General features: G+C 45.7%; 1 protein-coding gene across 1 annotated transcript in view; it reads left to right on the top strand.

The window, feature by feature from the left end:
• Positions 1–21,979, top strand: part of SPAST (spastin) — a 2,490,626-nt gene that overhangs the window by 623,361 nt on the left and 1,845,286 nt on the right. The window lies entirely within an intron of this gene.

The raw sequence follows: 21,979 nt of genomic DNA, 5'->3' as shown, positions 1-21,979 counted from the left end.
ATTAAAGAACTTCCTCTTTACTTCTTGGCACTAACAAAACTGAACAAGTTAACAGCAAGAAAAGTTCTGCAGGCCTTGGGCTTCATGGCATCATGCATAATCTTGGTCCCATTTGCCAGACTACATATGAGGAAACTACAGTGGTACCTAAAGAATTTATGGTCCCAACACAGGCACAGTCTAGAAACAGAAATCCCACTAATTCCATGCTTAAAACAGGAGTTCCTATGGTGGGCTCAGGCATGCCAGTCAAACCCAGGCCTACCCTTTCGCAGATGTCAACCAAGCCAGACCATCACAACAGACGCTTCAGACCTAGGATGGGGGGCCCACATGCTGGACAAATGCGTGCAAGGATTGTGGACACAGGATCAACTTCACCTGCACATCAATCTAAAAGAAATGCTGGCAGTAAAACTGGCAATCCAAAAGTTCAAACCATTTCTCAAAGAGGGCCAGTTGATGATAAGGACAGACAACACCACAGTCATGTGGTACATCAACAAACAGGGAGGCACTCATTCATACCCCTATGCAGAATGACCTTGGAGCTGTGGACCCTGGCACTCAGCTACAACATTCAGTTACAGGCAATATTTGTACCGGGGAAAGACAATACCCTAGCAGACATATTAAGCAGAACCACTTCGGATGCCCACGAATGGAAGCTGCACCCGGACATCTTCAAGACCATCTCGAAGAAATGGGGAATGCCACAGATAGACCTATTCGCATCACCTCTCAATCACCAGCTCAAAAAATTCTGCACAAGGACATTCCACCCACTAGCATGGAAAGTGGACTCACTCTCCAACTGGAAAGGCCTAACAGCATATGCATTCCCACCTCTTCCTTTGATACACAAGGTACTGCTAAAAATCAAGGAAGAACGTCCAAGGATAATCCTGATAGCTCCAAACTGGCCAAGACAACACTGGTACCCACTACTGAAGAGCATGTCTCGGAACAATATGTGGCCAATACCCTGATGCCTTTGATGTTAACTCAGAACAACTACAGCATCATACATCCAAACCTAAAAACGCTGCAACTGACTGCATGGAACATCACATAGCAGCAGCTAATCCAGAACTTTCCCAAAGAGTTAAAGACATTATTCTTGAAGCACACAGACCTTCAACAAGAAGGAACTATGCTGGAAAATGGAAAAGGTTTGTCATTTGGTGTACGGAAAGAGGAAAAGATGTGTCAAACATAGATATGCCTAACATTCTGGAGTATCTGGCCGAACTTCTTCATTCAGGCCTGTCCTACTCCTCCATCAAGATACATGCATCAGCTATTTCAGCAGAATACAGCTTTGATCCACCTGTTTTTTCGCACCCTTTGCTCAGACAGTTCCTCAGAGGAATCAAGAATGTAAAACCTCCAAGGAAACCACCATTACCAGCTTGGGATTTAAACTTTGTGCTAGAAAAGTTGACACTATCACCCTTTGAACCAGCAGCAACAGCAGACATACAACACCTGTCATGGAAAACTGCTTTCCTACTGGCAATTACTTCAGCAAGGTGGGTTTCAGAACTACAGGCCTTAATGGCAGTGCAACCCTTCCTAATCTTCCACCAAGATAGAGTGTCCATGAGGACTAATCCTACATTTATGCCCAAGGTGGTATCCAGAGTGTCTTTAAACCAGGCAATCCACCTACCTACCTTCTTTCCCAACCCACAAAACAGAGGGGAAAGAATACTGCATACCTTGGATGTACATAGACAGCTACGCTACTACTTGGACAGAACAAAAAATAGCAGAAAGACTGACCAACTTTTTGTAGCCTATGCAACAGGAAGGAAGGAAAAGCTATTTCCAAACAGACAATCTCCAAATGGATAGGAAATTGCATACGATACTGTTACTCCCTCCATGGAAAACCAATTCCACAGAACATAAGACCTCATTCTACAAGGGCAACAGCCACTACCACAGCCTTCTTACGAGGAGTGGCAACCAAAGACATTATTGAGGCGGCTACTTGGACCTCCGTGCATACATTTGCCAAGCATTATAATTTGCCTCTATATTCCAGATTCCGAGCAGGGTTTGCCACTGCTGTACTGCAAGGGATCCTAAACACACCATAATCTACTTTTATCCTCCTCCCCTAGTTGGCTATGGTATTCTACCCACTTGTTATGACTGCAGATGCATCCATGAAGGACATAGTACAGTTTTGTACCTACCATAAATGTAGATGTCCGAACTGGATAGCATCTGCAGTCAGGATTACCCTCCCTCCTTCCCCTCTGTGGTACTCCTAGGGTGTTTACCCTCCTAATAGCTAGCTGTTGGGGGGGAGTCTTTTATGGTGTATTTGTTTGTATATATATGTACATATATGCTTATTGTTGTGTTTACCTCTATCTATTTGGAAACATTGGCATCTATCCAAATTTTAGCCTGCAAGAGGGCTACTGGCATCTGGGGCAAGAAACACTGAGGAAAATGGCGTCGGCTGATGCTTTTATACCCGAAGACCAACAGAGATGACGTCGGGTGGAGTGCGACATCAGCCGAAGCCGGACCCGGACTTTGGAATCCGGCCGACTGCAGGGCTGCCTGACGACAGGACAACCCACTTGTTATGACTGCAGATGCTATCCAGTTCGGACATCTACATTTATGGTAGGTACAAAACTGTACTTTCTGTCTGCCTGCTTGCCATTGATTCCCCCCTTAGCTTCCAGGTTAGAAGTTAAGCTTTTCCTTAAAGGCGTCCTACACATGAAACCTCCCAGGAAACCAGTTCCTCCTCCTTGTGTTCTAAACTATGTTTTAGAAAAGCTTACTCAGGCCCCTTTTGAGCCAGCAGCCTCTGCTTCTCTGAAGTTTTGAATATGGAAAATGGTACTTTCAGTAGCTTCAACTTCTGCTAGAAGGGTGTCTGAGATTCAGGCATTGATGGCTTTGCCCTCCTTTTTGGTTTTCCACAAGGACAGAGTATCCTTGAAAACTAATCCATCATCCATCTTTCATGCCCAAAGTGGTGAATGAGTTATCCCTTAATCGGTCCATTCAGTTGCCCACTTTCTTTCCCTCACCTACATCTCCTAGTGAGAGGGATGTTCGTGTTTCACTGTTGCAGTCGTCACCTGTGGGTTATCCCTGCTGTGGTAGCCCTCAGCTGGCCCAAATACCAGTCTGTTTTTCTGCATTTGCTGCTGTCGCTTGCTGACTGACGTTGGGTTGTCAGTGCTACAAAGCAAGGCAGCCAACGCCATTACACCAGTCTTTCTTGCCACGGAGCCCATGGCAGAAGCAGTTGGCAAGTGTGCCAGTCGGTCACTACCAGAGTTTGAATTAAAGCTGAAAACCTCTAAAGCCAAGTACCCTGTTGGGGATCCTTTTTTCTTGCACTAACCGATGTCTGCAAAAGTTAATCTTCTCGCCTGTAGAAAGCAGATCCCACACAGAGATTTCCATTCTTACTGCATCACACATTTAGGCCCAGACCATGATGTCCCCCTTGCCAGTTATGTGCCGTCTTAAACACAAGAACTATTCATTATAGAGCTCTTTTTGTAGCCAGGTATTTTTGTCTTCTGTCCTCTCATTCCGAAATGGCGTCAGCCAACAATCCGTAGACATTCCGAAAAAATGTAAAGATAACGTTACAGACCGTACAAGGCTAAGCCACCCACCTTATCATGAAGGGATTCACATCTAGATCAAGGGAAGTCAGTCTCCCTATACTCATCACTCATCAGACCAATGATCGAGTACAATGCCCCATTCGGAATGTATCTGACCCGACACTTGCAGCAGCTGGAGAGGCCACAAAAGTTCCTCACCAAAAGGATAAAGGGTCTCAAAAATCTGTCTTATGCTGCCCGACTGAAAGAACTCCAGTTATATTCAGTTGCTTACCGCTTGCTCAGAGGTGACCTATGCCTGACATACAAGGCCATGTCAAACCCAGATTTGATGAACATGCTTCATCTCAAAAAATCTAGATCCCTCAGAGCCACAAGGGTGGGAGACTTAAACCTCGACACGGTTATTAATAGGACGTGCTGGAGGGATAGATTCATCACCCAAAGACTCCCTCTGCTGTGGAACAAAATCCCGGTTTATGTGAGGCAGAGCACCTCACTGGCCTTGTTCAAGAGGAATCTTGACCAATGGATGGGAGATCGCAGATACACCCCAGGGGTTACCTCAGTGTCACTGCTCGACAGAGGCACAGCAAAATAATGGGCATAGTTTCTCCAAACTAAAGGGGTGGCGTAAGCCACAAAACTATGGGCTAGGCTTATAAATGCCCTCGGGCAGATAGCCTAGTATGAACTTATGAACCTATAAAGCCTTCCGGCGACTCTACTGCTAAGCAGGTCATTAGTTCTCTGGAATTCAATGAGGAACCTTCGCAGCCCCTGATGCCTGACAAGATACCTTTGTAGGCCTCTGCAGAGGTCTTTATCTTCCGAGCCTTTGGTTGTCTCCTCCTCGGTTGGGTCTGGACGCAGGCACTGGCTTCTGAGGAGGTCTTTTTCACTACCGAATCTAGACAAAAACTGACATCTTCTCATCTGACTGCCGTTTCTCTCAGACCGATGGATACTCTTGGGCCTAGAAACAAGGCAACTCCTAGAAAATCTACCTCTAGCCACCATCTTACTCCTTCACCACCCCAAGCACTTAAAATGGGAGAGAATCTTTTCTCCCTTGTCAGGGATAGTCAGGCCACAACTTCTAAAAGGAAATGATACCCTTCTCCTGAAGTACTGACAGAACAGGATTCTGAGGAATCTCATTATTAAGATTTTGAAGAGTAACAACAACCTGTCACTGCTTATGAGGTTTCAAATGCAGAGGAATCCATTCCTTCTGCCTCCTCACCAGAAGATCTTTCCTTTGGGGAAACCCTTCACACCCTCAGGGAACATTTCCACTGGGAATCCCAGGATTTCCCTTCTTTCGGCTTTTCCCGGTTAGAGGTCGCCACAGCGGATCACCTGTCTGCTAATGATTGGCAGTGGAGTTTTACGGTGTCGAGTTGCCAGCCCGGTGCCCAACCTTCCACGGAAGGCACACACACTTGCCTAGGGCCAATTTAGAGCATCCAATCCACCTACAGCATGTCTTTGGGATGTGGGAGGAAACCGGAGCACCCGGAGGAAACACGCGACCACAGGGAGGACATGCAGACTCTGCACAGAAGGCACCCCAGCCGAGGATTGAACCTGAGGAACCCCTTGCTGTGAGGCGGCAATGCTAACCGCTGCACCACCGCGGCAGCCCAATCCCAGGACTTCCCTCAGTCTAATAAAATTCTAAGAGAGTTTCTAGACCTGCCCCAGCAGAGACCCTTGGCCATCCCCCCTATCTTAGAGGTGGTGGATGATGTCTTCCATGAATCCAGCTTAGCTCCTGACGCTCTCCCACCTGCTCCCAGTAAACCTGACCGGTATTAGAGTACCGGATTCTCACAAATACTTGTGCAGAAATCCTGCTGCAGACCCAAAGGTCATTACACAGGGACCAAAAGGAGCCAAGGCTAGTTTTGCAAAGAATCCTATTCCTTCTGACAAGGATTCCAGAGTTCTGGACAACTGGGGTAAAAAAGTATACATCTCTGCAGCCTTAGCTATCAGAGCACTCAACTGTCAGTTCCACATGTTAAAATATTAGCCACACACTTCGAAACTATTAAAGCAAAAGATTTCAAACTTTCTTGACTGTGCCGTTCGAAACAGTTAGCAGATTTACTGTACTCTTTGTCAAGTGGCCAAACACTCATTACACTATGGATATGATGCCCTAGAAGCCTCAAGCAGGTCAGCAGTGTCTGCATCGGTCATTAGAAGAAATGCATGGTTGAAGGAACAACATCTCCCTGATCATGTCAAGTCTAAATTAATTGATGCACCCTTGGACAAGGACTGCTTGTTTGGAGTAAAAGCAGAAGAGGTGCTTAAAAAGATGGAAGATGAAGCAAAATCTATGCAAACAGTAAAAGATTTCTTTGAGGTACAACCTGCTAGGTTCAGCAGGAATTTTCCCTCAAAGCACTGTTCCTTTTCTGCACCTAGCAGACACGGGCAATGTAAGCCCCACAGGGACAGGACCACCCAGACTACTATCCCAGGGACAGCAGAGAACCAAACAGTGGACCACTTCTGCTCCAAAGGCAGGGCGATGTTCTTCGTGTTTCACTGTTGTAGTCCTCACACTTGGGTTATCCTGCCAGGGGGGTAGCCCTCTGGCTCGAATACCAGAGGCGTAGTATTTCTGCTTTGGTTGCTGTCGCTCCAGGACTTGACGTCAGGTCATCAGTGGTATAAAAGCAGGCAGCCGACACCATTACATCAGTCTTTTTTTGCCGAGGAGCCCGAAGCAGAAGCAGTTCGCACGAGTGCCGGTTGGCCGCTACCTGAGTTTTCATTTTCGAATTGAATTTGGTCTTCTAAAGCCAAGTACCCCATTGGGGATCCTTTTTCTTGCTCTAACCGATGTCAGAAAAAGTTAACAATTGTCTTGCCTGTGGAAAGCAAATACCACACCGAGACTTCCATTCTTACTGGGTCACTTGTTTAGGCCCTGACCACGAAGTCTGTCGCTCTCTGTTTTGTTCTTTGTTCAACACCAGAATTATAAGTCATCAGGCATTTTTTGTAGGTAAATATTTTCACGCTCAACTAGCCACCAGAACCCAGTTATTCGCAAGGAAAATCCTGCAAGTTCTAGGGTTCATGGCCTCCAGCATTCTACTCATTCCATATGCCAGACTGCATATGAGGAAACTACAGTGGTACCTAAAAAGCCTTTGGTGTCAACACTCTTAAGACCTGGAAACTGGCATACCTGTGATACCATGTTTAAGGAAAGTTTTACTTTGGTGGGCAGCGGCATGCAACCACAGCAAGGGACTTCCCTTCTCACAACCCCACGCTGCCCAGACCCTCACCACAGATGCATCAGAATATGCCTGGGGTGCACACCTGGACGGCAGGTCCATTCAGGGCCATTCAAGCCCAAATCAAGTACATCTGTACATCAAAAAGAGATGCTAGCTGTTCAGCATGCCCTGACAGCTTTCAGACCCCCTACTCTCCCCGGGGCCTCTAGTGATCAAAACAGATGACACCACAGTGATGTGGTATATCAACAAGCAGGGAGGAACTCACTCTTAGCCCCTCTGCAGACTCACCATGACCCTTTGGCACACAGCCTCAGCCATGCAAATACACCTGCTTGCACAATTCCTGCCAGGCTCCCTAAACCCTCTGGCAGAAAATTAAGCAGAAACCTACTAGACCCACACGAGTGGCAGCTAGACCACAGAACCTTCAACCTTGTAACCCAGAAATGGGACACCCCGAAGGTGGACCTCTTTGCCTCCCACTCCAATCATCAGCTCAGCAAATTCTGCACCAGGGAACCTCACAGCAAGGCCTGGAGAGTGAATGCTCTATCCTTCCAATGGGTCAACCTCTTGATCTATGCATTTCCCCCCCTTACCACTCATTTCAAGGGTACTGCTCAAAATAAGGGTGGAAAAACCAAGGGCAATCTTGATTACCCCACACTGGCCACACCAGCACTGGTACCCACTGCTGTGCAACCGGTCACTCCTGCCACCATGGCACCTACCTCAGATCCCAACAGTCCTGACAGAGAAGAATGGAGAATTCATGCATCCACAATTGCAGACCCTGAACTTGGCAGCATGGCACAGCATGGCATATTCCCTGACCTCTTCTCCGGCTGCCAGCCTAAGCAAACAATTCCTGGATGTTAAATGTGAGGCCAGACACCCCAGCACTAGAAAATCCTATGCTGACAAGTGGAAAAGATTTTGCACCTGGATCCAGGCTAAGGGAGCCGAAACAGCACAGCCCTCTATACCTCTCATCCTGGATTACCTAGCAGACCTACCACACAGAGGTCTATCCTTCTATTAAAATTCATGCCTCTGTCATTTCTGCTCATTACAGCACAGACCCACCTCTCTTCTCACACCCTCTCATCAAACAGTTCCTAAGAGGGGCTAAAAACTTAAGGCCACCCAGAAGAGCTCCTACCCAGCTTGGGACCTTAACTTTGTGTTGAAAAAGCTCACCCCCACCCCCTTTGAACCTGCAGCTTCAGCAGAGTTAAAATTTCTTCTCTTGAAAAACAGCCTTGCTTCTGGCCATCACTTCAGCTAGAAGAGTTTCAGAGCTACAAGCACTCATGGTTGTAGAGCCCTTCATCATTTGCCATGCTGACAGGGTTTCCCTTAGGACTAACCCATCCTTCATGCCGAAAGTGGTGTCCAATGTGGCTCTCAACCAATCCATTCATTTGCCCACCTTTTTCCCTAGCCCACAAAACAAGGGGGAAAGGATTCTGCACTCTATAGATGTGCACATAGCTCAGATTCTGTCTGGATAGGACTAAATCTTTTAGAAAACCTGACCAAGTGCTAGTCGGCTTCGCAGCAGGGGCAGAGGGCAAGGTCATATCCAAACAGACAATCTCCAAATGGATAGCACACTGCATCCATTTCTGCTACAAACAGCACGGGAAACCGCCCCCAAAGGAGGTCAGGACACATCCCACCAGGGCAACCTCCACCCTTGCAGCTTTTCTCAGAGGGGTCCCCACCAGAGACATCCTGGAGGCTGCAACATGGACTTCTGTTCATTCCCTTCACCAAGCATTACCACTTGCCTATCATCTCCAAATCCAGGGCAGGCTTTGCCACCACAGTCTTGCAGGGCATCCTAGCCAGCCCCCACTCTTTTTGACTGCCTCCATCCTTTTCTTCAGCTTTGGGAATCAACCCAATGTGATGACTACAACAGTGAAACACGAAGAACATAGTACCGTTGTGTACTCTTACCAAGTGCACTTGGCTTTTCAGAGCATATCCACTGTTTATTGATTGTCCTTGCCTGCTTTTCTGAAAAAAAAAAAACAAAAAACAAAAGAAACTCTTGTTGCTTGTTTCTCGCCTTTCTGTACTAGTATAGTCCAGTTCCCAGGCATTGCTGGCTTCAGGACTTTATTTCTTGTGACCAGAGCTATTCCAAACCTTATTGTGATAGAGGGAGGGCCTTCTGCTTATCAGTGAGTACAGCCAGTCTAGCACTAGAGGAATGGTTTCAGCACTGAAATTGTCGCTTATTGGACATTTTGGGCTGATTTCTTTCCGGCATAAAAACGCGTTTTTGCGCATCGCGGGGCTAGTGCTAACTATTCCTGGTGCCAGAAAGTGTGCTCTTCAAAATTTCCCTTAGAACTTGCTGTCTTCAGTAGTAGCACTAAAATCTGTATCCCTTTGACTAGCACTTGCTCAAGAACTGCTAGAAAGCACTAAGAAGCCGTAAATTAATACAAGCACTAAAATCCTCCCTGTTAATAAAGGAAATTAACCGTAGGTACTAAGAAACCTAAAGTTGCAAAGTACCTTGCCAAGGTAAGGGAAAACAGCTCTTGCACTGTACTAAATAGCACCTAACCAGGCATGTCCCAAGGGTCAGATTCCAGTGATTTCTTCTGTCCACCTGGTGAATCTGGGCATACTGCGGTAATGTAGCTATTGCCTCATGTACACAGACGACCCTCTCCTCCTACCACCAAACACTACAACCTGCGAGAGATGCACTTACATAGCCAAACTGGAAGCAAAGCTCTCTCCAACCAAGACTGTGTTAGACGGTCAAGAGGAGAAGGTAAACATCTGCACTACACCTCAAGCAACACACAGCCCCACAAAACCCAATCATAGCAACATGAAACCCACTTATGCAGAGGCCCATAACATTAACCTACTCGTGTAACAAGGACCTCGGAAGCTAAAATGCAAACACACCATTCACAACCAAAGTGAGACACAGCTCACAACATGTGTGCCACCCAAAAACAGCCCCTAAGGCAAGACACCGTACCAAACACTTCAGTCATAGGTGACGCTGTAGTCAGGCACATTGACGTCCCACTTACCAGGCTGAACAAGGAGAAAATTAGTCAGCTGCCTGTCTGGTGCCAGGATCTGCCACGTAACGCATGCACTGAAGTCACTCCACAACAAGTACAAATACAACTCTGTCATTGTTCATGTTGGGGTGAATGACTTGAGACGTACCTCCCTGGACTACATGAAAAGAGACATGGAAGAGCTCTCAGACCATGTGGCCCAGGCAGGTATGACCCTAGCCCCGAGTAGCATCCTGCCTCACCCAGAATGATACCACAGTATAAGGATAAAATGATTGACTTCCAACAATTGGCTAAGCTTCTGGTGTCATTCAAAAGGGATCCAGTATGGCTGCCTGGGATGACATGAACAACAAACCACGATGCTTTGCCAGAGATGGTCTGCACCTGTCGCCCCTGGGATTCAGATTACTGGCCAAGCCCCTTGCCACCCCTGTAGTGCCTTTTTTAGGCAAGGTTCAAATGACAAAACCACCAACGTGACAAACACAAACATGCAAAATCTGAGGATAATGCTACTCAATGCTAGAAGTCTAAACCTCAAAATGCACTCTCTCAAGGCACTCCTAAAAATGGAGAACATTGATATCTGTGCAGTAACTGAGACCTGGTTCAAGGCTCTATAGAGCGCACTGGCAATACCAGGCTACAACTCTTACTACACTTTTCGGCTACCAAACCAGGACCGAAACACGAAAGGTGGAGGAGTGTCCATATTCACCAAGGACATTCACACCTCCAGGCTAGTCGCCCAACATAATGCATCTGAAATTCTCCAGGTGCAACTGACACTAGGTAAGACTGCAATCCAAATTGTAACTTGCTAAAGATCCCCCACCATGCCCCAAGAGTCCCACCACACCTTTCTAAGCATATTGGAAAATATTAAGATACAACCAAACACCCTAATACTGGGTGATTTCAACTAACCAGCAATTAACTGGGAAAGCTACTCCGGTACCAACACCTTCGCCCAACGTTTCTTGGAATTCATGAATTCCAATGCCCTGGACCCAACTAATTCATAGTCTCACCTGAGTCTCAAATATCCTAGATCTGGTCATTACCAGCATGGGAAATAGATGCTCCACTGGTAGATGCTCCACACCAGTGGTCACCCCTTCGTTGGTCAGGTTCTGACCATAAACTAATCACCCGTAACATCCACATCCCATCCCCACCTCCCAGTAAGAAAACCAAAGTTAACTTCACCAAAGCCCAACTTCATGCTACTCAAGTCAGAAGTGACAAACTTCACGACACCCTTGCAGAAGGGAACTGAATCCTGCACTAAGGCACTGTACAAGCACATACACTCGTGCATGAGTCGTGCTATCCCTAACAGAACCAAGACACTCTCCTCCAAAAAAAGAAGCCAAAATCTGGTGGTCCCCAGCCATAAACAAAATATACAACAGAAGGAAGAAACTGTTCCAGAAAAGAGGAAAATCCCAAGATGTAAAAAAAACTCCATTACCAGCCTTGGCAAATAGCTGAGATACCTCATAAAATCCTCCAAAGCTAGTTACGAAAATAAAATTGCCAAAGATTCCAAAGACAACCACAAGGCATTCTATACATATGTCAAAAATCTAAGTGGCAATGCTCAGATCTGCTCTGAACAGAATGGCATTAAATATACTGATCCCAAGGATATCGCCAATATCCAGGCAGATCGATTCAGTGCCAATTTCACCCCCTAAAGGGCCCATCCCAATACCGGAAGATTGCCAAATTCCAGTCATCACAGCCACACAGCTAAAAACCGCATTCTCCAAAGCTAAAAATACAGCATCCATGGGACCAGATGATATTCCGGGTTGTGTACTACATGAACTACAAAATGAACTGGCACCTCACCTAAGCGTTATGTTCAACCACAGCCTCACCTCAGGCTTCGCGCCCACTGAATGGCGAACAGCTGCAGTCAGCCCACTTCACAAGAGGTGATCCACTCTGGATCCAATGAACTACTGCCCCATCAGTCTTGACGAGCCTGGTCTGCAAGGCCATGGAACTTATGAACAAGGCCATTGGCAACCTTAAAACGTTGGACCCCACCCAATTCGGGTTTGTGAAGGGCCGATCCTGTCTCCTCAACCTGATTGATTTCTTTGAATCAGTCTCTGGAGCCGCGGACAAGGGTCAGGCTGTCCACACAGCCTATCTGGACCACGCAAAGTCCTTTGACACAGTCTCCCACTCTGGAATCATAAATTAACTTAGCCTGGGCATTAATCCCTACATCACTTGATGGGTTGCAAATTGGCTTACTGACAAAACACACGCACTAAAAATGTCCGATTCCGGATCCAGATCCAAATAAGTGGAGTACCTCAGAGTTCAGCCCTGTGATCGCTCTTGTTGGCATCTACTTCTCTGAAGTAGAGGCCAACACTAAAGGACTCTGGCTAACAAAGTTCGCAGATGACTGCAAACTGGGAGCCATTATCGATTCCCCAGATGTAGATGTCCTACAAAAGGGCCTTACAGAAACAAATGTTTGGTGCCAGAGTTATGGACTCGAGCTCAATGTCAAGAAATGTATAGTTAACCCCTTTGGAAAAAAACACGTACCCATGAACTACCACATAGGCGGCAATGCTCTAAACACAAAGTGTGATGAGAGACTTAGGAACACAGGTGGACAGTGGTCTCACCTTCGGTAATCACATTGTCACAATCGTGAGAAATTCTATGTGGCACACCTCATCACAAAGGGCTTTTCATCCAGAAAGGAGGAGGTCATTGTCTCACTGTACTTGTCCCTCATTAGATCCTTTATAGAGTACAATGCCCCATTTGGTATGTACCTCACAAGACATCTGCAACAGTTGGAAAGGCCTCAGAAATATCTTGCTAAAAGATTCACAGGCCTAAAGCAGATGCCCTATGCCGACAGTCTAAAAAACCTCTAGCTATACTCTGTTGCATATTGCCTACTCAGAGGTGACCTCTGCTTAACTTACAAGGCCATGTCTAACCCTGAGCTGTTGGACATGTTCCACCTAAAGAAATCCCAATCCCTCAGAGCCACACACTCCAGGGAACTAAACCTCGTCACAATGAACAAGACATGCTGGAGGGATAGGTTCCTGACCCAGAGACTCCCCATACTCTGGAATACACTCCCCATACATGTCAAGCAGACCGCCTCTTTGGCCCTCTTCAAAAGGAACCTTGACAGATGGATGGGGGATAGGAAAGTCACCCTAATAGACAGGGGTCCAGGGAAGTAAACATTGTGGGTATAAACAACCAGGGAATTGTTATGACTAGGCTTGTATAGGCCCTAGGGCCGATAGCCTAGTACCAACCTATGAACCTATAAATGTAGATGTTGGTGTATTCACTGTTGCAGTCCTGGTTTCCCACCCTCCATCCCCCTTGTCTCTCTCTCCCTCTTCCTCTCTCTCTCTCTCTTCCTCTCTCCTTACAGGGAATGTTTGGTATTTACTTTCTCCTAGTGGTGTTCTTCCACCATAACCTAGCTCCCTATTTGGGGGCTCCTGACATTTGGGGTAAGAAAAACTGATGTAATGGCGTCATCTGTCTGATTTTTTACTACTGACAACCTGAAGTCAGTCTTGGAGCGACAGCAACTGAAGCAAAAATGCTACGCCTCTGGTATTCAGGCCAGCTGAGGGCTACCCCTGGCAGGATAGCCTAAGTGTGATGACTGCAACAGTGAGTACACTCTGATATCTACATTTATGGTAAGTGTACACAACTGTACTTTCTAAGCCATCCCTCTGACAAAAGCTCTCAATGACTCCCTCTCCCCCCTCTGCCCCTGTTTTCACTCACCAAAAGCTAGGAAGGAAGATGTTCCTTCTGCAAAGAAAATTGGCTTTCTGTAACGAAGGACCAGTGAGTCTTAAAGATCATTTTTCAGGGATACAGTTTCTCTTTCAATGCACTCCCAATTCCAAGAGGGTACCCAGACTTGCCTCCAAATCAGTGGGAAGAGGCATTGAAACAAGTCCAAACTCTCATATCCCAAGTGCCAGTAGAACCTGTCCCCTCAGATCAAACAGGCAAGGGCTTTTATTCCAGACTATTCTTTGTTCCCAGAAGAGAGGGGATGTGGGGTCCCATCCTGGATCTATCCATTCTGAACACCTCCCTGGTGGTCCCCAAATTCAAAATGCTAACTTTGCAGCAACTGCTGCCTATGCTGACAAAAAATGCCTGGTTAGTGACCATAGACCTAAGTGATGCCTACCTCCACATCCCCATAATGGCATCTTGCAGGAAATTCCTTCACTTCAGCGCAGGCTCACAACACTTTCAGTTCTCTGTGCTACCCTTTAGCTTATCTACTGCTGTCAGGGTATTCACCAAATGCTCAGCCCCAGCCATAGCTTTTTGCAGACAGAAAAATATACAGATTTACCCTTCTTTGGATGACTGCCTCATTCAAGCAGAGTGCAAAGAAAAGCTGCTCTAGGACTTCCTCTTTGTCAAAACCCTCCTAACCTCCTTAGGGTATGTGTTTGGCAGTGGTGGGTTATCCACATCATATATTGATTAGTTGGCAAATACTAATTGGCTTGTAGTGGTGTGGGTAGAGTGAATCATGTAGCTTGTGTACAGTGTGCTTTGAAGGTGTTTTGTACTCTAAATCAGCTACGCAATGAATACTCAGAGTTCAGATCACAATTGCTTTATTTATTTTGTTAGCTTAGTTAGTCAGGGTGAACAGGCAGCATGTCAGCAGAGGAGTATGGAAAGCTGACAAGGAGCCAACTGGCGGAGATGTGCCAGGCCAGGGGACTGGTGCATGGAAACCTGACTAAGGCGGACCTGATTGCAGCTTTGGTTACAGCTGCATCAGAAAACGGCAACCAGGAGGACAATCAGACTGGCAGTGGAAATATAATTCCCTCTGAGAATGGACAGCTCAACTTTTCTGCAGTGTACTTAAAAATCCAGCTGGAGCTAAAGAGACTTGAGTTGAAGGCCAAGCGTATGGAATTAGAAGCAAATGAGAGACTGCAACGTTTGCAGGCTGAGGAGAATGAGAAACTATTACGTCTCCAAGCTGAGGAACAAGAGAGGCAGAGGCAGCATGAGAAGGAGATGCTGACTCTTCGCCAGAGTCATGGAGCTAATGGGGAAGGGAGTATTTGGACCCCAGAAGCAAAAAGTGTCAGTAAATTTCTTCCGCAGTTTAAAAAAGGGGATAATTTTGATAGTTTCATTCATATGTTTGAGAGGGTATGTAAACAGTATAAAGTTGACCAAGGTCTCTGGGTATGGTTCCTGACCCCCTTACTCCACGGTAAAGCTGTCGCTGCATGATCTAAAATGCCTGATGTTGCATGTTTTGATTATACTGCTAAGAAATGTCTTTTAGAACTGTTTAAGCTAACACCTGAAACATATAGGAAAAGGTTTAGTGAGCATAGACGCACGGCAGATGAAAGTGTATGAGAATATGTTGCTGAATTGACTACTTATTTCCATAGGTGGGTGAGTGGATGTCAGGTCACCACTTTAGAATGGCTGGGAGACCTTTTGGTGAGAGAAAAAGCCCTTAGCACTTTGCCTGAGGACATGAGGATCTGGTTAGCGGATAGACAATGTGCTACTTCAGATTAGTTGGGGAAGAAGGGTGACCTATACCTGGAAAGCAGGACAGCCCTGCACTGGAAGGGGGGCCCCAGTATTTCTCATAGGTCTAAAGGAACCCATGGTGGGCAGCACAGACTGCCACAACAGAATCTGCCAGTAGCAGGGGAAGCCACGAGTCCGGGTACACATCCAGGAGCTAGGGTTAAATGTTTTGAATGCAACCAGTGTGGCCATGTGGCATACAGGTGTCCACGGAGGCAAGGTGGGGAACAAAAGTTGAGGGTGCCAGTAAGTGGGAAAGGCAAAATGCCAGTAGTAGGTTGTCTTGAGACACCAGGGGTACTAAACTACCATCCTGCAGATGTCCTGATAGGGAAGGATTTTGTTGAGGCAGTACCATGTACTTATGCAGTTACACGCGGTCTGGTGAGGAGACAAGCATATGGGTCTGGTAGTCTGGGGGAGACCAAGACAGACTGCATACTTGTTGCCAGGACTGGTGAGGTGGTTACTTCAGGGAGGGAGCTACTCTGTAGCAGTGAGACTGAAGGTAAGCCACAGCTGCTTGTGGGTACTGATGTTCCCTTGGACAGAGTTACTGCAAAGATAGAGGTGAGTAATAGTACCCAGGCTGACAGTGAGGCACCGCTATCAGAGGATGCCAGACTTCTGTGAAGGGGGAGCTGGGAAGGGTTACAAGGAGAGATTTGAGAAAGGCTTAGCTCTCAGACCCTGTATTGCAAGACCTGAGGCAGGTAGCTAGGGAGGCACCTGATTCTCAAGGAAAGGGGGAATCTGTATACTGGTACAAAGGGTTACTATACAGAGAGTGAACCCCTGAGGGAGGGCTAGAAGGTGAGAGTCCAGCAGTTGGTAGTGCCTAGAGCCTACCATCTGGTGCTTCTCGCCGTAGCCCGTGATATTCCCTTTGCAGGTCATATGGGCATAAAACATACAAAGAGGCGTATTATGCAAAACTTCTTTTGGCCTGGAATTTCCAGAGATGTAACAGGGTACTGCAGGATGTGTGAGCAGTGCCAAAAGGTAGGCAAGGTAGGAGACAAGGTGAGAGCTCTTTTTATTTCTTTTCCTGTGCTTGAGGAGACATTTCAGAGGGTAGCTATGGATATTGTGCGTCCTCTGAGTACCCCAAGTTCCAGAGGGAAAAAGTATATCCTAGTGGTAGTGGATTATGCTACACGATACCCTGAGGCAGTGACTTTGTTCTCCATTGAGGCAGAGCAGGGTAGGTTTCCCAAAAGAAATACTGACTGACAGAGGTGCCAATTTCATGTCAGACCTGCTGGCTTGTCTGTGGAAGTCCTGTAGGGTGCAACACACGAAGACCACCCCTACCATCCCCGTACTAATGGTCTTGTTGAGAGGTTAAACTCTGCAATCAAGTCCATGCTACGGGCATTTGCAAATCAGTTAAGAGGGAGTCAGATAAATATTTACCTACAGAGAGGTTCCACAGGAATATACAGGTTTTTCACCCTTTGAATTGTTGTATGGGCATAGGGTGAGGGGACTTCTAGATTTAATTCGACTTGAGTGGGAAGGTGAGTGCGAGTCTTGCAAGGAGTCTGTTGTGGCATACGTCCTGTACCTCTGGACAATGCTCAGGCAACTCATGGGCTTGGCCCAGGAGAACCTGACAGAAGTCCAACAACAGAAAAAAGTGTGCTATGACAGGAATGCTCGAGCTAGAGAGTATGCTGTGGGGCAGCAGGTAATGATTCTCATTCCTGTCAGAGACCAGCTGCAAGCAGCTTGGGAGGGACTCTACAAGGTGGTAAGAAAGGTAAGTGATGTTAACTACATGGTGGAACTGCTAGGCAGACTGCAGGGGCACAAACTGTACCATGTTAACATGAAACCTTACCGTGATAGGGGCACAAACTGTACCATGTTAACATGAAACCTTACCGTGATAGGGGAGGCCCTTGTGCTGAGCGTTTGCAGTGGATTGCAAGAGTTGTCTGAGGGAGATCTGGGGACGGGTCTCCTCAGTGAGATTCGGGCTGACACCTCGATGGAAGGGGTAGCAATGTCCCAGCAGCCATCTCCTACCCAGGTTCGAGAAATCCGAGCAGTGTTGCAGAAAATTTCGGCAAATGTTCACTGGGAAACCTGAGTGCACCCACCTAGTGCAGCACCAGGTGGATACAGGACCCCAAAAGCCTATTAGGTAGGCCCCTTGTAGGGTGCCTGAGAGAGTCAGACAGACCCTGAGGGAGGAGATACAGGAGATGTTGGAACTAGGGGTGATTGAAGAGTCCAACAGACCCTGGGCCTCCTCAGTGGTGCTGGTGCCAAAGAAGGATGGCGGCACCAGGTTCTCTGTGGACTACAGGAAATTAAATAGTCACAGAGCCAGATGCTTACCCCATGCCTAGGACAGATGAGACCCTAGAGTAGTTGGGTGGGGCTACGTATCTTACAACCATTGATCTTACCAAGGGTTGCTGGCAGGTGCCCTCGACTCCCAGTGCTAGAGAGAAGTCCACCTTTGTGACTCCTTTTGGCTTGTATGAGTTCACCAAGATGCCCTTTGTGATGAAGAATGCCCCAGTAACTTTACAGAGGCTGGTAGATCATATCCTGGCAGGAGGGTTTGCCCTTGCCTACTTAGATGATATTGCCATCTACAGCCATTCCTGGCCAGAGCACCTTCAGTATGTCAGGTAGATGCTGGGCAGACTACAGAGGGCAGGGTTGACCATTAAGCCACCAAATGTCAGGTGGGTACGGTAGAGGTCTCCTACCTAGGACACAGAGTGGGGAGTGGTAGGATAAGGCCAGAAGCTGCCAAAGTGGAAGCCATTCGGGCATGGCCTGCACCTGTTACTAAAAAGCAGGGGAGGGCATTTTTGGGGACAGCAGGGTGCTGCAGAAAGTTTTTTCCCCAGTTATATTACCATAGCTGCTCCCCTCACAGACCTGACAAGAACAGGCCAGATAAGGTAGTGTGGACTCCAGCATGTGAGCAGGTGTTCTGGAAGCTTAAAGAAGCTTTGGGAGGACCCCCTGTGTTAGCCAGTCCAGATTACAGCAAAGAATTTGTTGTGCAGATGGATGCTTCAGACCATGGGGTGGGGGCTGTACTTAGCCAGATTTCTTCAGAGGGGAAAGAGCACCCAGTGGTTTATCTCGGTTGTAAGCTCCAACATAGGGAGGAATGCTATGCAGTGGTGGAAAAGGAATGTCTAGCCATAGTGTGGGCACTGCAGAAACTTCAGCCTTATCTGTATGAAAGGAAATTCACTGTTATGACAGATCACAACCCTCTAACATGGTTAAACAGAGCCAGTCAGCAAAATGCCAAGTTGCTAAGATGGAGCCTGGGGTTGCAAGCATATATGTCAGTGCAGCACCGCAATGCCAATGCAGATGGGCTCTCAAGACAGGGAATAGGGTAGGTATACTCAAATATAGTCAAAACACAACGCCTCGCTCGTACAGCATGCTCGGCCAAACCAAAACGAACAAAACACTAGAGGCCAGCATAAATAGTCCAGTACTTTATTGTAGTCACCTTCAAGGACATAAAAATATCCCAAAAATTAATCCAAATTCAGACCGGTTTCTGCAAATGCCTTCTTCAGTGAAAAAAGTAGTCATGTCAATAAATGCAAGACATCCTGAATATTTATATGGTACACCAGCCAGTGGCAATCAATGGGTATGGTCCATACCTCTATTTTTTAATAAAATGTACTGTTGGAATGATGCATATAAAAAACAGCATATTCGTGGTAATTAAAACCACATTAACATCCAATTAATATTGGTTTATGTATATGGATGTTATTTAGAATTAATATCAATATAAGTATAAGCAAATGTATTTAATATTCAAAAGTTGGTTTGTGGTTGTGAGCTTCTGTCAATCAACTGCATCAGTAATTAGTTAGTTAAATAACTAGTAACTTCCGGCATGATGCAAGTTGATACCATCATATAAAACGCTAAAACTAACCAAAATAATGGAACATAGTGGCTAACCAACATAATATGTTAGTATAAATAATCAAATATACTACATTAAGGAGACATCCATATGAGCCAAGTTATACATGAATAAATGTGTGTATAAACAATGTACTTATCATAAATTGTCATTTAGACCAGGTGGAAACAAGGCTCCAAGATGGAAAATCCAGTATTTTTCTTTATGGCTCAGTATGTTTTGCCATCCCTGTTGATTATTCCTATTGCCAGTAATTCTGTCAATAACAATAAACATAAACTTTGCTGTGGGGTGTTTGATGGTGTGCTGATAAAGAGCATTCGTAGGTTTCTTATTCCGAATGTCACTCCGATGTTCCCCTATTCTTATTCTAAGTGATTATGAAGTTTTTCCCACATAGAAGGCAGAACACTGGCATGTGGCCAAATATATAACCCAGCTACTTGAGCAATTGGCAAATATCCTAAGATTATAAACTTTACTAGTGTTAGCACTAGTAAATTGCTTCAACTTGTTCACCTGGTTACACGAAGAACAATGACCACAAGGGAAAGTTCCCAAAAGTTCATCCCCTGCTATTGTCAGTTGTTTATATTTGGCCCCTCCACTTTCCCCTCTGTTTATAGTGGGAGAACAGGGATCCCAAAGTTCTGCCCCTCCTATATGACAACTGGCATTTTGTGCCTAGGATATCACGAAGAAAATAGTTAGCCATCAGAATATTCCATTTATCATTCAAAACATTTCTTACCACCTGATGGTTCCTACCAAATGTAGTAATGAACCTGAGGGTGGTATCCTGTGGATTCTATGTACGGTCCCTATACTCAAGCAGTGTGTTCCTATTCTGCTTGTCCGAGCATGCACTGGCGGATACAATATCAATAGTACGATACCCCCTCTCCAAAAATCTATTTTCCAGATCACTTTAGCATCCTCATAATCAGTAATTGAGGAGCTAATACGTTTGATTCTGAGAAATTGAAATTTGGGGATGTTGCGGATGGTGTGGCACGGATGCATACTAGAAGCATGAAGTAATGTATTATATTGTGGATATTTACGGTAAATTTTAGTACTCAAAGTATGATCATCATTTCGATAAACCGTAACATCCAGAAAATTGATAGTGTCAAGATGAAATGCAACAGAAAACTCAATTCCCCAGATGTTACTGTTAAGATATTCCACAAACTCATATAGATATGATGAATCAGCACGCCACACCATCCAGCAGTCGTCCAGATATCTCCGCCAGATGTCAATCTCAACCATATAGATGTTGTGCATTGGGTTGTAAATAAGGCATTCCTCAAGGTAGGCCATAAAAAGATCAGCATATATGGGGGCAAAAGATGCCCCCATGGCCGTACCCCGTAGTTGCCAGTAGCACTCTCCTTGGAAGTATAAGATATTTTTACTAAGCACATGCTCGGACATGCAGATAGTGTATTGAAACCCGGTGGGTACAGTTCAGCTTTCTCCAACCAATATTGCAGAGCCTGCAACCCAGCCCAGTGTGGTATGCTTGTGTATAGAGACTTAACATCAAGTGTACACATTAACCAGTGAGGTTCTAGTTGTGTATCCTGTGTAATTCGTAAAAATTGTGTGGTATCCTGTATCCTAGCCCTCACTTGTTTGAGTAATGGTTTGAGCTGTTTGGTTAGGAACACTAAAAGTGGTTCAGTGAGTGAGCCGTTTCCCGATACTATGGGCCTACCTGGAGGGTTGGTAATAGATTTGTGTATTTTAGGGATTAAATACAAAATTTGTTTGGAGGGGTCACTTACCCTGAGATGTTGAGCTGTGTTAAATGTTATAATGCCCTCTTCCACTGCTGAATCAAGAAATGCATCAATCTCTTTTTTAAATTTTGGTGTAGGATCAATTCCCATATACATGTAGCATCCAGAATCTGATAATTGTCTGAGCCCTTCCTGGATATAATAATCCATATTCAAAATAACCACTGCTCCTCCCTTATCTGCTGGGAGTATGGCAATATTGTGATTATCTTTAAGTTCAGTTAGAGCTTTTTTTTCAGACATATTAACATTATCCTGTAAAATATGAGATTCAAAATGTGGAAAATGTAGGTCCCTTAATACAGCTTGTTGAAAAATAGCTACATTTTTGTTCATGGGTGGTTGAAAAGATGATTTATGAAATCTAAATTCGGCAGATCTTTGAGAATTTACTGTATTCTGATCTGAAAAAAATATTTTTAGGTTAAGACAACGACAGAAATCCAAAACATCTTGTGCAATTTTATATTGATCAGAAAAGAAACTGGGTACAAATCCCAATCCTTTGAGTAATTTCTGTTGGTCATCAGTTAGTATGGTATTAGATAGATTTAAAACATTATTACAGTTGGTTTTTATTATTTCAGTAGGGTTTGAATCAATCCTTCCATGGATTCTGTCCCTATTGCGATTGGTATGTTTCCACCCCCCTCTGTATTTTCTACCCCTTCTAAAG

Source organism: Protopterus annectens, chromosome 1.part2, assembly GCF_019279795.1.
Source record: "Protopterus annectens isolate FY-2018-M chromosome 1.part2, PAN1.0, whole genome shotgun sequence".
NCBI classification, from domain to species: Eukaryota; Metazoa; Chordata; order Ceratodontiformes; family Protopteridae; genus Protopterus; species Protopterus annectens.
Note: the sequence above shows the minus strand (reverse complement) of the source record. Positions and strands in the feature narration are given on the sequence as shown.